The following is a 16,192-nucleotide window of genomic DNA, read 5'->3' as shown; positions in this document are numbered from 1 at the left end:
ACATTTCTGTTGTAGGTAGGTCCTGCATGATTACCTGTCTTCTTAAAAACATACATGGTGACACACAAATGAAGCCACTTTCTGATGGTGTTTTATGAATGCTGGGATTTGTGAACGGGGTGTGTTCAAGCTAAAGCTGGGTTTAAAGGTGCGTTTTAAGGTTTGGATAGGTTCATGCTTTAAAACAAACTTGGTTAGGATTGGGGAAAGCTTCTGGTTTGGGCTAAAATAAGGACTTAGAGTTAGGGAAATAATATTTTTGCTCATGTTTTATAATAATTATAATGAAAGGGTTAAGCTTGGGGAACAATCGTGGCCATTGTTAAAAAAGTTAAGGCTGACTGTCAAAGGAAATGAGAAACTAACAGTGATCTCCCCTTTGACTTTCCTTACTCTGTATGCTTTGTGGCGCTCTAATGACTTCCATCCTTTGCTCCAGATGGACAAGAGTCATAATTACTTTAACTATTCCAATGCTTTATCGCTTTAATAACAATATGCTGTTTTGGGGCACTTGAATGATTTAGTCATTTTTCTTAGGACGACATTCATATGGTTAAAGTGAGGCAAAGATTGTGGTTATGGCGGATGAAGTGCGGTCAAAACTGCAGTATCTGATTTTTGGCTACTTAGGGGCAGCTGTGAACACAGCACTGCAATTTCACGTTCAAGCTGATATGCTGCACTTAGCAAACAGTTGCTTATTTACAAAGCCAGCAGCTACAGAGCAAGATCATCATTTTATTTGGAGCCATGTCTCCACCTGGCCACCTGGTGAATGCAAAATGCAAATATTCACTATCGTTTAGCTCCGACTTTGTGGCCAAAAATGACCATATGAGAGCGAACCCAAACAGTGTAGTTGCAGCCAGGACAGCTGAACAATGACCTGGAACTCACTTTGTACAGCTGAGTGGAGCTGCAGATTCAGGTGATAATTCTAAGTAGGTTGATCACTTGAGCCCTTTCACATGGTCACATTGCTTTCATATTGTCATTTGATGCACTCTTATTACAAAAATATCAATTACAACTGCTTATAATAATGAATATAAAGATTAAAAATAATTACTTTTCCTGCTTTTATTTTGAAGACCAGATGCTGATATTTGTGTTGTAAAACTGTGCACACAGATTAATATTTTGCAACATCAATGTCAGTCACATTGTTTTCACATTGTCATATAATAAATTGTGATTATCAAAAATATTGTTCATACAGTAGCTGCTTTGAGGTAAGGTTAAGGTTAAAAAGCTAAACATTTTGTAAAGGTTTGGGAAAGATCATGGCTCTGGTTTCTATAAAAGCAAATTGGAGGTATGTGAAATTAATGGCAGGTATGTTATAGGAACTCATACTCTTCTGGTCGTTGCATAAAGGACCCACTACTTCCTGCACTGGCACTGAATGTTGGCACTGGACATGAATTGTCGGGTGCAGAATCATAATTCCTAGGATACTAGACGGCTGAAAGCTATGCATCATACTAATGTACTGTATCATTTCATGCTTGATGTTCAGGTCAGAAACAATCTTCTCCTCAATACTGCATCTATTGAAAACAGAGATGGCTATTTTCATCTAGCATTAAACGAACGTATCAAAAGTGCTAAGAGACTTGCTAACACCAAAAGCCTTGACTGCAAATAGTTTACAGTGCATTTGAATTAAGGATTTCAATCTGTGGAATTGGCCCCAGATATTTTGTGGATGTTACTTTTACATTTCACGTTATTTGCCCCTGATCTTACAATGCTATTGGTCTTGATCCACATCAGACAAGTAAAGAAGAGGTTGCAGTTGGCACAAATGAAGACATTGCAAACCATCAAACTGAGGGCTCTCTGTGCAAATGACTTAAACTGCAAATCTCTATTATTCATGCATCGCTTCACCATCTTTTTCTGCTGCATGTGCCTAGCAAGAGGTCATGACCCTCATTGCAAGATGCAACGGAAGGTTTGCGAGGACCACATTTTTAGATGCCCCTGAACTGAATTAGAATAGTTTTGATTTTTAGCATGTTGGGAAGTCCTCCACCGCCTTTTGCCACAGTGCTGCTAATGCTGTGGAGATATACTTTCCTGTTTTGCCTGCAGACCCATTTCACTATGTGATCACCTAGCTCATGAAATTTGCAAAGGTGATGAATAATTCAAAGTGGCTGCGTTAAAAATTATGTGTTGTATGGTGTCATAACGATGGTGGTCCAGACCCAGGGAGGGAGATAGTAAAGTAGATGAAAAGAAATCCAGGTGAAACATTTTTCTTTGTCGCTCATTTATAGTGTTCACATTACCTATTCCTCTGTTTCCAATATTTCTTTATTGTTACTTGAGGGCATGCTTAAAATTGAGATGAGGACTGACATATTGTTTAGCAGCAGAGGAGGGGAATGCATGGTACCTATGGCATTGTCCATTTAAATCTCATGTGTTTGAGCATATGTTCTACACCAGAATTTAAATGCTAAACGATGCAATGATTGACTCAAAGTAGAATAAACAGCAGTTTGAAGTTAAACTATTTGTCCTTGCAGGGTGTCCAAAAACCCAGTGAGGGACAAAATGTTGAACTAAGCTGCTCAGTCCAATGGGAGACCAGTAGTGATTTTATTTAATTAACTGCAATCATGAAATCCCAATTCACCAGGGTCTGTTCCAGTCATGCCCTTTATTTAATAAACCATGTATTAAATAAACATGCTTTGTCTGGTGGAGAATAAAGACTGTTATTTGTGGTGATGTATTAGTCTGGATGCTGTTGTGTTGCATGTTAACTGGGCAAATAATGACTTTTTACATCAGCTTATGTAATGGGCCCAATGTGTGTGAGTAGATATCAAAACCAGTGAGGCATCCCAAAATTAAGGGTTGATTAAAGGACAATGTATTTATGTTGTATTTGTGCAGCACTGGTCAAAATGATTATAGCTTGTATCTTGTTTATAGAGTCTGATGAACCAGAAATCTTCCACTTACCCAGAATCTAAATCCATCTTTAAAAAATCTGAATCTTTCACTGCCTGGATAAAATGATGTGCTTAGCTCTTCTGAAACTGCTTTGCTTGTTGTTCCTATACAGTAAGATTTCAGATTGGTGAAACCTCACTTAGTCACTAATATACCAACAACTCTCCAACCTGAACAACCATAAAGGTCGTTTTTTTCAATCCTCTAAGACAACCCATAGGAGTGTCTCCTGAAAAAGCGCCCCTATGGCGGAAGGCTTACTGGACTTCGGTTGTCATGGTTAGGCAAGGCAAGTTTATTTGTATAGCGCATTATCATAGACAGAGGTCAGAAGTAAAATGCATAAAAGAAAACAGTACAGAAACACAGATTATAAAATAGAAAATATCTATTAGTCTATATAGTGCAAGATTGCAAGATGAGATGAAGGCAGAGGAGAATAGAGCAGTTTTTAGCTTCTTTTTAAAGCCAGTTACAGTTTGGGCAGATTTGATCTCCACTGGGAGCTGGTTCCAGCAGTGGGCAGCATAATGGCCGAAAGCCATTTCACCCTGTTTAGTTTTAAATCTAAGCACCATTAACTGACCAGCTCCTGCTGAACTTAGAGATATATTTCGGGTCCAGACCGTTTAGCGACTTATAGACAATAAGTAAAACTTTGAATTGAACTGAAGAAGTCAAGACCTAAGAACTGGACTAATATGCTCTCTTTCCTTAGTTTTAGTAAGAACCCATAGCAGCACTATCTGAATAAGCTGTAGCTGTCTAATGGTCTTATTTGGTAAACCAGTGAGGAGAGCATTGCAATAAATGACTGTAGTGGACGTACCTGGTCTGGCATCAGTCACAAGCCATTAAAGAAGTTCATTGCAAGGACATGCAGAGTTATGGACCCAGAATTGACACTTTGTTACTCTTCCCACCATCACACTATCAAAATGATAGGAAACAGAGACAAAGGACTCCTCTCTCTTACAAACAGACAAGCTGTTAGCATGTCAGAGAGATGGCTCCAGCCAAGGGTCTCCAGCTACAGCAGCTCTCAGTAGGCAAATCTTAACATTCTGCTCGTGATGGGGTTGATGTTGAAATCATCTTGATTGAAGTAATTCAATGTTTTCCTCCCTGAGAACTGGTGCTCCCTTTATCAACGAGAGCAAATTCAAAATTATGGTAGTCACGCTACATCGACTCCGGAGAATATAAAGGCATGAATGAGTTTCTCTAAGTCTGTGGTCAAGGTCTCTGACTCTAGCTTCATTTTTCAGATGCCAAAATGCTGATTTTGGTATAGCTTTGATGTGGTCACTGAAACTAAGCTCACCATCCATAATTACATCCAGATTTTTAACATGGGTTTTAGTGCCTACCTGGAGTCTAGAGCATTCAAAACTAAGTTGCAATCTTCCTTCTTTGTTCCCAAATAGAAATATCTCAGAAGAATAATAAACACACATACTGTACAGACAAGGGCATACCTACCTTTGTCTCCATGGTTACTATAATAATGGTCATGGCTTAGTTAGGTTTAGGAAAAGATCATGATTAGGGTTAATATGGGTACTTCCTCAACACTACACAGTTTTTGTTGTCATGGTTCCAATATAAACTGCTAGTTTCACATGGGAATTGTCATATTCCTGTGTTCTGTTGACCATCCACCACATCCTCCTGACGTGGACTTTGTGTCTCTTTATACTACGTCACCGCACTCTTCTCTTTGCTCCTGTCATAATTACTACGGCCACTAGATGTCGCCTAACAACAAAACGTAACTGTGGGTTGTAATAACCTGCTGAGCCCATAGGTCATTTTTTACAGGGCAGTCTATAATACACAGTATGAGCTACACCTTTTAAGCAAAGTACCAAGAAGAAAGAAGGAAGATTAAAAGCTAGATTAGCTACTAGAGAGTGTAAATGACACAAGAACTCCTTCAGTTCCCAAAGTAAGGACACCTTATTCATAATCGCATTGGCAGGTGTAACAACAAATGACTAAAACTCTACCCCTAGAACATAACCTTGCTCAATAGCGTTGGAGTTTTTTTCATTTCATGAATGAAATATTCAGACATATACTGATGTGTAAGTCCACTCCACCCTACTTAAATGGTATTATTCAAAGACATATTTTCATTCGGAGAAATCCGTCAAAATCTCAGCTGGAAAATTTATTATGGTGGCTCCACAGTTAGAGTTGGGGTATTTTTCAGCAAACTTATTGCTCCAGTTAAACTGCCCAGCGGCTGGTAGTCAGAGATACTCGGCACTTGGCAGGCAGGTGTAAAAGTGTGTAACTGTGTGGAATTGAATGTGAAGCACAGCACTACTTACAAAAAATAACACACAGTCAGCAAAGTCATTTCCAGAGTTTAAAAAAACACAACTCAAAGACTTTAAAGTCTGCTCAACATATTAAACCTACAAGGGTCACTCTCTCAGCAGCATGCCTTTGTATCTTAACTGGTTTAATCAGCATAACAAGTGGTTAATAACGATTCCGAGTAATCTCGACCTGTCAAAGCCGATAGTTCAGGTTATTTGTGTTTTATCTGCAGTAGATTTAGATCAGCGCACTCCCAGTTAAGACAAGCAGCCGGCTGTACTGGCACAGAAACTGAGCGATGTGCTCTTGTGGACAGGGGAAATAAGCAAACATATGTTTTAGCTTTAAAAGAAATGCTCACAGGAAAAAAAACCAAAACAATATCAGTTGAAGTGTACACTTTATTTTGAATATTTCCATCTCTTTATCTTGTGCATAGCTCTGTCTGACTCAAACTGCTGATCTGCAGAGTAATACAGTGCATGCTGTGGGTGCGCTTATGCATGGGAATATGGTAGCTCAATGGTTCAAAAACTGTAGCTCCAAATGAAAGGGCTGTTTGACAGCAAGATAAAGTGCAGAAAACATTCAAAATAAAAGGAACACCAAAAGTGATATTAGCTTATTTTCTGTGGGCAATTTTTAAAGTGACTAAAACTGTGCTTGATTCAGGACAACAAACTGCAGTATTCTCAAATATCCCAATGTTGCACTTCCACAAAACAATATCTTCAGGTGGAATAAAGAGTTCCAAACTCATTTATGAGCGCTATGGGCACTGAAATAGTTTTTGTTATTGTAGCGTGCATACCACAATTCACAATTTGCTCTCATTGATAAGGGGACACCAGTCCTCAGTGAGGACAACATTGAATTACTTCATTGATTAATGTGATCAATCTCATTTCAGAAGCCGTGACTTCCAGATGGATCTCCAGTCTCTACTTCAAAAGAACACAACAGGACAGGTTTATTAAATAAACTACTATCTACAAAGTAAATGCAATGTACAATAATCATAAAGATGAAAATAATAATGAAATGAGCTGTGTGATGAATTGGAAATGGTGGGAGACAGTAGTTATGGCTATACACTATGGCTATACAGCTAATGACACTATGTCTACCAATGAGATTTGGTGATTAGATATTGCTATATTTCAACCCAGTCATGCGCAGAGTGTTAAGACCGGCCTACTGTGTGTTGCGCTGTAGCTGAGGACCCTTGGCTGGAACCCAGGTGGCTGAGGTTGCCGTGGTAACCCTGGAGACAAGGGATCTAGGTGGATTCTCCTGGAGGCCGTGTCCCGTTATCAAGGTGACGGATTCTGCCAGTTCAGCTCTGGTGGAGTTTGCCAGGAGACTTTCTGTCTTAGGCACTCTTGATTTCTGGTCGGCTTCTCTGCAGGCGGTCGTGGGTAGATGTGTCATCTGCTGGTGTCTCTTGCAGGTTGATGCGATATACTGTAATGCACTTAACTTTCGTTGGATAACTTTAGAGGAGACCGGCGTTGGCCAGATTAGTCTAAACTGACAAAAATCTTCAAAAAGGAAAACGTGATAGTAATTACAAGTTACAAAAATTACTCTGAGGCACTTCTGCTGTTTTGGTTCAGTTGGTTTTGACTTGGCTTATAAAAATAAAAGGTCGCGCATGTAGATAAAGAAAAAGTTGCTTGGAGCATGTGGCACAGAAAGAACAAAGAAGGCGGACAAAACAATTAAGTGCTAAATGGCAAAAAGCAATGGCTAAGAGCAGTTGCTAAGAGCCGGTTGCTAAAAGCCAGTGACTTAGAGCAATGTGTGAAATGATCAGAACTGTTTTATCCCCTGGGGGCTGGCGCACGTTTCCGGGGCGTGGCCCATCTTCTCCTTTGTTTCAACTTTGGAGAAGAGAAGTATTTTCCATGGTACTTCTGAATTATTTAATCTAGATCTTACCTATAAACTCACACAACCGTTTTCCACCATGACCATAAAACATTAAATGAAACAACCTATAAACCTAGACATTCTGGATGTCATGTAGTGTGTTACCTTGTGTGAAAGATGCTGACAGTATGGTCACATGAAAGACATTGTCTTAAAGTCTACATGTTACATTTCAACCTACAACCTTCTATAGATCACTACTCAGGATTGGAATGTGTTGTAGTTTATGACTCTTATCTAAAGAGGGACAAGGGGGAAAGACTAGTTTGTGTATGTGTGTATTCATGCATGGCACAGAGAGTCCAAGATTCACACTGTAGTGATAACCAGTCCTTTTGGTGTTACTTTTTTATATAAGAAACAATCATATATCATTAGACAGAGTCTTATTGTTACAAACTGGAGATTTTGCCTATGCTCTCCATTTTTGCCTGGTGTCCATTCGCTGATCCTCTGGAGCTGACCCTTTGACCCATCACCTGGTTGAGCATCTCTCTGGCATGCTAACAGCTTGTCTGTTCATGATAGAAAGGTCCTTTGTCTCTGTTTAATATCAATTTGATAGTTTGATGGTGGGAAGAAGTGTCAATTTTAAATCCATAACTCTGCATGTCCTTGCAATGAACTTCTTTAATGGCTTGTGACTGACGCCAGATCAGGTATGTCCGCTACATTATTTATTCTTTCACTTCAGATTTACATAACATAAATAAGAAAAAACTTATGCTTAATGAATTGTTTACCTTTGGGAACTTCACCTAAAAGCTCATTTACAGTCTTTGTCTCTCTAGGCGATACCTTCATCTTTGAGATTCATCTGGCAAAAAAACACCAATAGTTTTGTGGTGCTATACTTTGAAATATGTAAATTGACCAATGTACAGCTGCTCCACCTGACCTTGTTGTTGAAACTGTGAATTGTTTAAACCACATTCTGTATCATTCTACATTAGGCAGAGTTATGAAAATGGGGGTAAATGTAATTACTACACACAGTTTCCCTAATAAGCTCATTTCATGTGGATGATATCACATTTTGTACAATGATCCCTCTTCATCTTCAAGTGGACATCGTGGGGTTAAGCATACACACACATATACAATATTTAACTTCAATAACTTTACTGGGCAAATTTGTTTCTGTGAGTTTGACACTTGAAGACTGTTCTTACATTCATCTGCTGAAAGTTTCTCTAAAATGAAAAATGTTTACATATTTATAGATTCTGGTAAAGTAATACATGATGATGATGATGCACCTTAAAACATGTCTTTTTTATTTACAAAAAAGTGAACAGTTTGTGATTTTCATGTTATTTGTGTTCTTTTCTTATTTATTTGTAGGCATCAAATCACTCAATGGCTCCTGTGACCTAAAAATGCCAGAATTCCTGGCCTGGCTTATTCATTAAAATAATAATAATTATAGAATAGAACAGATGCAGTAGATGAACAGTTTTGGAAATTGGAGAAATGATTACCCTGGTACATAGGGGTCAGGAAAAAACCTATAGGGTAAGGTACAAAACAATGCAGCTGCTGTCACGACCTGGCTCTTGGGTCATGACAAATGTTTGGCGACAACACTACATGAACGGTTTGAGAAAAGTAACGAGAGCCAAAGTTTAACTCAGCAATAACAAGTTTAGGAGTGATATCAGTGAAATCAGTAATGGAAGGTGTGCATGAGTGATGAGATAGTGTGTGGATGTTGTAAGCAACATTAAAGAGTGGAGCCGTGGCACTGCAGTCTGTGTGCCTGCAAGAGAGAAGAGAGAGAAACAAAACCAGCACAATTAGCTCTCAAATAAAGAACTAGCATAATATGACAAGCTAAGGTAGCGACTGAGCTAGTTAAGCCTCACCACACTACAGCTCAAAAGGAAATAAGAAATCCACGGCAGCCAATTTAGTTCAATAAACACAATTAAAATTCATCTTGATTAACAGGTCTGTTTCCAGCAATTAATCTAAACGTTAGCTCACTACTTAACTTAAGATGTAACATTAAGACAACAATTCACTGCAATTAAATGTATATGACTCCTCATGAGATGTGAAGGAAACTTTTAGATTAATATAACAAGACAATTTAACACTCACCAACATAATGCCACTTTCGTAAATACATTTTTTATCCTTCCATGAGTGAAAATCTCCTTGCTTCCTAACCCAGAGGTGGAAAAGGGAAAAGGTTACTTGAATCCTAAAATTGTTTTGTGGGTGGGACTGGACCTATAGGGCGGGGCTGGACTGTCCAAGACTCCGCCTTCCAGCGTGGGCTGCCGCTGTGTCACTGAGAGGTTTAGAGAGCAAACTTAGCAGACACTGCACTTCTTGTTCTGATCCAGTCACTGAGCCAGGAGTTGTAAATGCCATCACATTAATGATGCCTCCAGGGTATAGACAGGTCCCTGCATCTGAATGCAGCATGTTTGTTAAACACAGGGTGGTCACATCACTGCTGCTGCGTGCTCCGGACTGCTTTGGTGTCATATCCAGGCTGTTTAATAGCATCATAGCCACAGCATCACTTTAATTACTTCACTGTAACAAACTCAAAGAATGAGTCCTCTTTATCAATACACCATCAAAGAAAACCTGCTTGGATGGTGGATTTTTTCACTTAGTTCAGTGGCACATCACATCTGCACACTGATTAATTTCACATTTATGTCCACAAGACACCTGAAATATTGTGTGTGACATATTCTATTTGAACAATGGCTCATTTGTGATGTATGACTCATTCAATTTTTTTTTTTTTTATGATGGGCCATTTCCTATTCAATATGAAGTGTGTGTGTGTGTGTGGGGGGGGGGGGGGGATGTTATACAGTATTTATGTCATTATCATTTTTCAAACCAGACTAATTCAGAAATACACAGTGTAGTAATTGGGCTGTTCGTAGACTTTACTTACTCTCGTATAAATAAGATTGCTGGCAGACCTTTCATATTGATGTTCTCCTGATAATGACATATGGATGTTGATATTGATATTGTGGATTTGAATTTGAAATAGAGGCAACTAAGCCCAATTTACAGATATTATGCTTTCATTTCATGTTCATTGTACTGGGTATTTCTGAATTAGTATGGGGTGAAAAATTATAATGACATGAAGACTGTATAAAATACATATATTTATCATATGTCATTATCTGCAGAAAATCAATATGAAAGGTCTGCCAGCAATCTTATTTATATGATAGTGCAAGTAAAGCCTATGAACATTTTTTCCATATCCATTAATTTTTACCTAAGGTCATTATTTTCCCTGAAGTTTCAAAATAATAACTGTTCTGTTGAATCTTTTTTCCCCATTTGCCCTCCAGGACATACACATTTATCACCAGAAGGAACATTTAAAGTATTGCATACAGTATAATGATTCAAGAAAGAAATGCATCTATGTTTTATAATAAAATAAAATAACTAGAAAAATTGTTCCTCAAGAAATGTCAACATGGGATTAAAATATTTGTATTAACAAACAAAATTTGTGTGTGTGTGTGTGTGAGAGAGAGAGAGAGAGAGAGAGAGAGAGAAAGAGGGAGGGAGAGAACTTGGAACATGGGCTTATCATTACAATGGCATCATAGTAGTTCTACACCAATCATTTTATCTTATCAATGAATCAGTTTGCTTTACATGATGTGAAAGATGGAGACTGTTCTCCTGTACAAAAAGAGCCTACAGGTCATATGTACAGCTGGTTATTATGACCAGTAGTTACTACTGAAGATTGTGGATTTCTGATATGTAATGCTGGGACCGCTTTATCCACAACAGCAACTCCAGTCAGAGAGTGAAGACAGACACAGGGAACAGTTCTTGCTCTTTGATCTTTATATAGATTTGGAGGATCGGCAGGACACACATCTTCAACAGGACACTGGCATGGTGATGATTGGTCCACTGACAGATGAATTTAACAGAGAATAGTTTACTGTAAAACAGATAAAACGGAAATAATATTTACCAGATTAAAATTTAAATACTAAAGACACCAGGTTCTTATCACACTAGCAATATCCCTTACTAGCCATTTAAACAGAATAGCTCCTAGAATAATCTTAGGACCCTACGATGTACCTGGGCTGGCTTAAAATGGGTTTGAATAAATCAACAACAAATAACCCAGTGTAATAATTTAACAGGGGGTTCATAACAGGAAAAAGTAGGGAATTTACAACAGCTGCCCCCTGAATAGCATAGCTATTAAGTAAACAAGATGAATTCCCTAATGTGCTACAGAAGTCCAGCCAGTGAGCACATGGCAACTGAGGATCAACAATCATCACCACAGTGTCCTGGAGGAGATCATCAGCGTGTTGCTGCCACTTCTGGCAGACTTGAAGAGATGGCAAGTAGCTTCTGAGTTATTGTGTCCAGAAGTGGTCCACCATCATTTGACAATGACATCACCATCTTCTGGTGAGTGTGTCTGGAGCAAACTCCAGACACTTGCCTCCACCATCCCATCAGTAACATGTTTGGCATGATGGGATCAGGATCTGCGATGTCAGAAGACACATACCCAAAGGGCTTGGCATTAAGAATGTCTTCCACCTCGATCAAGAGTGTAAGCAGGACTTCTTGGAGAGACTGAGGGCCAATAACCACCTGCAGAGCTTTCTTGACAGACTGTATCTCACGCTCCCAAGCACCACCAAAGTGGGGAGCTGCTGGTGGATTAAACTGAAACTTGAATAGTTGCTTGGCAAGTCTCTCTTGCAGATGCAGCTCCATTGCTGCAAACGCCTCCTTCAGCTCTCTCTCTGCACCTCCGAATTTCGTTGCTTCATCAGAGAGAACCTAAGATGGGGTGCCTCTACGGGCGTTGAACTGCCTCAGTGCTAAGAGGAAACCATCTGCATCAAGGCTGGTCAGCATTTTCAGGTGGACACATCGAATTGTGAGACACTTAAAGATGACTCCCCAATGTTTCTGTAATGATGGTCGCTGAATCCACAGACTTGGTGCCACCATCTCAGCCAAGGTTGCGTGTGAGATCATTGGCTGGATTGTTGGCTGTGTCCACATACTGCCAGGTGTGCAGAGCTGTCAGCTCCTGGATCTCAGAGACACTGGTTCCCACGAAGACTTTAAATGTGCAGGACTCGAATGTCAGCCAGGTTAGGACTGTGGTGGAATCCGGCCATAGAAAGGTCTGGGTTATACTTAGAGCAAGCTCTTGATGAATGAAGGAGGACAGCTGAGCTAATGTCAATGCTCATCACACAGCACAAGCTTTTTGTCGTGCCAAATGGCAAGACCTGTCATTATCAGGTGGCTCATCCCTTCTCTCCAAATGAATCTCAGCAAGGGCTTGTCCTCATGTAAAAGACAAACCTGCAACAGCAGCAGTCTACTGTCCAATCTCACTGAGGGAGAGACCATGGTGAGAGAAAGAGCAGTCAAAGACCACGCAATCCTTGCTGTTGTGGTGGACAAGGTGATGAGGAATGAACCATGACTCGTTGGAATTGTTCACCTCATCTGGGCTGAGTATGGTGACACAAACTCCATCTATAAGTCTTTGGATATCTGCTTAGAAGATTTCAGCCTTGAGAGGTGCCTTTAACAGTCGTTGCTTGGTGCTGTGGAGCATTGGCATGACTGCTTTGACAGTGGCTTAAAGTGGCGGCGCATCCTTAACATGGAGCAGAGGCTTAGTGTACCAGAGTGTATCGCCGACTTTCACCCTCTCAGTGCGTGCTTCCAAGATTCTCACAGCCTCTTGAGTTCCAAGAGGTCATCTGTTGCTGGCTTGAGAGTGGTGTAGTAACATGAGGTGGCATGAGACCATCTGGACCTTGAAGTGTCCAGCCAAATGCTGTGTGAATGGTGTATGGTCCACCTCTGGGGCCGAGCTCTTTGGCTGTGATCAGGTGGGTGCAATCTGCACCAATTAACAGTAGCGGCTGCATCTTACTAAAGTTCTGCAGCTGGAGGTCCCTCAGGTGGCGATTAGAAATGCTGTCACGGGATACGATTACTCTGACAGGGCTAGTTGACCTGCTGTGAAGGCGCCTTTCAATCAAATGCTGTTCTGAAGGCTGTGTCAGAGGTAGGTATGTCACAATACCAGAAATTTAGTAGTCGATACCAATACCAGTGAAATTCCACGATTCTCGATACCTATTTCAATACCACGGCAAAAAAAACACAATAAATTCCATGTACTTTCCTTTTCAGTCCTTTGTTGATACGAATAATAAAAAAAAAAAAACAAAGAACAATGGCATGTAGCCTTCAAGAATTTAAAATAAACAGTGCTAAAATATAAGCAGTAAACTTTTTATTGCACAGCATTTCAACTGTGGTCTGGAAAGTGCGAAGACACCATTTACAAACAGGCTTTTGCGTTTCTATAATCAACCCCTCATCATCCACCTCAAAAGCAAAATATTTGATGAGCCGAGGTGCCTCAGCTGGACCAAATTGTGTGCCTGAACTTGCCGACATCTTTCATTTGTTATAACGGCTAGACTGCAGCCTAGTAGTGGACGTTCCTCATCCTTCCTTTGGCAGAGGCAGAACATGTGCCGGAGAAACTGTGCTTACAACAGGCAACATGAACAGACTAAGGACAAACCAGACATGAACAGCTTGGGGACGAACCAGACATGAACAGGCAACGCGACCAGATGATGACAAACCCAGAGATAAACAGACGCACCGACACAGACAAAGGGGAGCACAAAGACTATATAGACACAGGAGGCAAGGGTGATTGCACACAGGTGAAACACATTAGGATGGGGCAGACAATCACCACACAGAAACAGGACCAAGACAGGAAGCAAAAACACTGACACACAAGGAAACCAATTACAAAATAAAACAGGAAGTGCGAAAAGTCCAAACAAAACTAACAAAAGGTGTCTGCCTTAGCAAACCATGACAGAAAAAACAGGTACTGTCCAGTTTTTTGCCACGTGGCATCGACTTGGTATTGAAGTATCGGTTCTGGTGACAATCCTAGTCAGAGGAGCCACATAGAAGTCAGCTGATGCACCAGTGAGGTGAACCACATCTTGATGGATTGTTCGAAGACAGAGATACTCAGCTTAACCTTTGAGCTCCAAGTGTTGAGTGGCAGCAGGTAGTATTACCGTTCGTTCAACTCCATCGTCCAGGATAGTAGGTTAGGTTAGGTTTTCAACGACTTGCTCCCATGGCTAATGATAATTGGCACCACTTTGAGATACCTTTTCTCCTTGCTTGGAGTTACTGAGCAATGCGTGATCCTTTGGCGTGATAAGGTAGACATGAGGACCTGGCTTGGTGATGGCATGGAGATCGCTGGGGTGAACCTCCTGACATTCACTGCATGCTTTCTTCATGGTGCAGCTCTCTTGCTTGTGGCTGGTGCAACCGCAGTTACGACAACGATGGCCTTGCTATCCACTACTCGACCTCCTCTTCTTTTGAGCGCTGGACTATGTTTGGACAATGTGCTAGATAGTGCTCAGCACTCTTATAAAAGAGACATATCCTCTTATACTTCTGCTGCTTGGCGTCAGATCGAAGCGTCTGTACAGGCTGATGGCTATCAGATTTGGGCTTTTCAGAACCATGATAAACAGAGAGGCCGGTTTGCGATGCCTAGGTGCAGAAACCTGCCTATCTCTTTTGGGCTTACTAAGGAGCTGATCAACATCACATCATCCACATCACTTCCATCCCATTAGGCCCCTCCAGTGATGTCAGCATTCCCACTAGTATGAGAGGAGAATTCAGGATCGCTGAAGTCTTGCTTTGTGTGAGTTGATGTGGCTGCCCATATTGCCGCTGTAAGGCCTGCACGGCATAGTGTCTGCAGGACAGGGCCATTAGCCTGGCTTCATCCAGAACTAGGTGCTCCATAAGTACACAGTATTTGTGATGTTCAGAAAATTCTATGTGGGGACCTAGTAGGTGATCCAGTGCCATCTTCAAGTCAGCGAATTCTCTCTCAATGTTGTGGACCAAGTTAGGCAGCTCAGGAACTGGGACTGGCTGCCTGGGAATCTGGAGAGTGTATGGTGTCTGTGGTGATGTATACTGGGGCTGGAGGGCATACTGTATGGGCTGATATGGTGTTGGACCAGGTGTTGGAGGCACAGGATGATAAGTTGGCTGAGTCAGTGGGGCAGGCTGATAGCTGATAACCTAGTTGTGGTTGATGGCTCGGCTGATGTTGAGGCTCCTACTATACTGGCTGTGCAGAGGTGCCTGCTGGAGGCTGATGTGTTCTCGGTGTGCATGGTGATTGCTATGTAAGCTGCTGACGTGTGCCTGCTGGATGCTAGCCCACTGACTGAAGCATAGCTGCAGCAGGTAGTTGTTGTGCAGGATATGGCACTGTTGCAGTCTGGGGTTGATATGTAGGCTGCGCTGGAGGCATAGCTTGAGTATATTGATATGCTGGATATGCAGGTGTCACTGGTGTAGGCTTATGCATGATCTCCACATACAATGACACAGGCTGAATTGGCTGATAAGCAGTGTGGTACCACTGCAGACATTTGTTGGCTCACGTGACCCACTGCCTGCATCACTTAGATGTGAGACTCCACCATGACCATACTTGTCACAGTGGGAGCTGGCGGCCTAGAAACTGCTCCAAACAGCAGTGCAGAAGTTACTGTTGGTGGTAGGGACTGAGGCTTTTGTTGCTTTTTCTGTCTTTGGCCTGGTGTACAGGCTTTTGTTGCCGGAGACTGTAATGCTGTAGTTGTTGTGCACAGCAGCGATGTTAGTGGCAGCTTATCTTCAGGCTGAGTAGGTTGTCTTTGCTGTAGGGGTAACAGCTGCTGCAGAGTGGTGCTGCTGCCTGATTCGGAGTTCAGCCAAGGTGAGTGGTTCAACGGCACACCTGAATTGAGATGTGTCGACTGCTGTAAAGTAGGAGAACCAGGCCCACTTACGTTGAAGTTGTATTCAGTCTGGCCCTGGCTGTGGCAGC

This window comes from Seriola dumerili, unplaced genomic scaffold (genome assembly GCF_002260705.1).
Source record: "Seriola dumerili isolate Sdu_G_001 unplaced genomic scaffold, Sdu_1.0 BDQW01000050.1, whole genome shotgun sequence".
In the NCBI taxonomy this organism is placed as follows: domain Eukaryota; kingdom Metazoa; phylum Chordata; class Actinopteri; order Carangiformes; family Carangidae; genus Seriola; species Seriola dumerili.
This window is presented reverse-complemented; position numbering follows the sequence as displayed.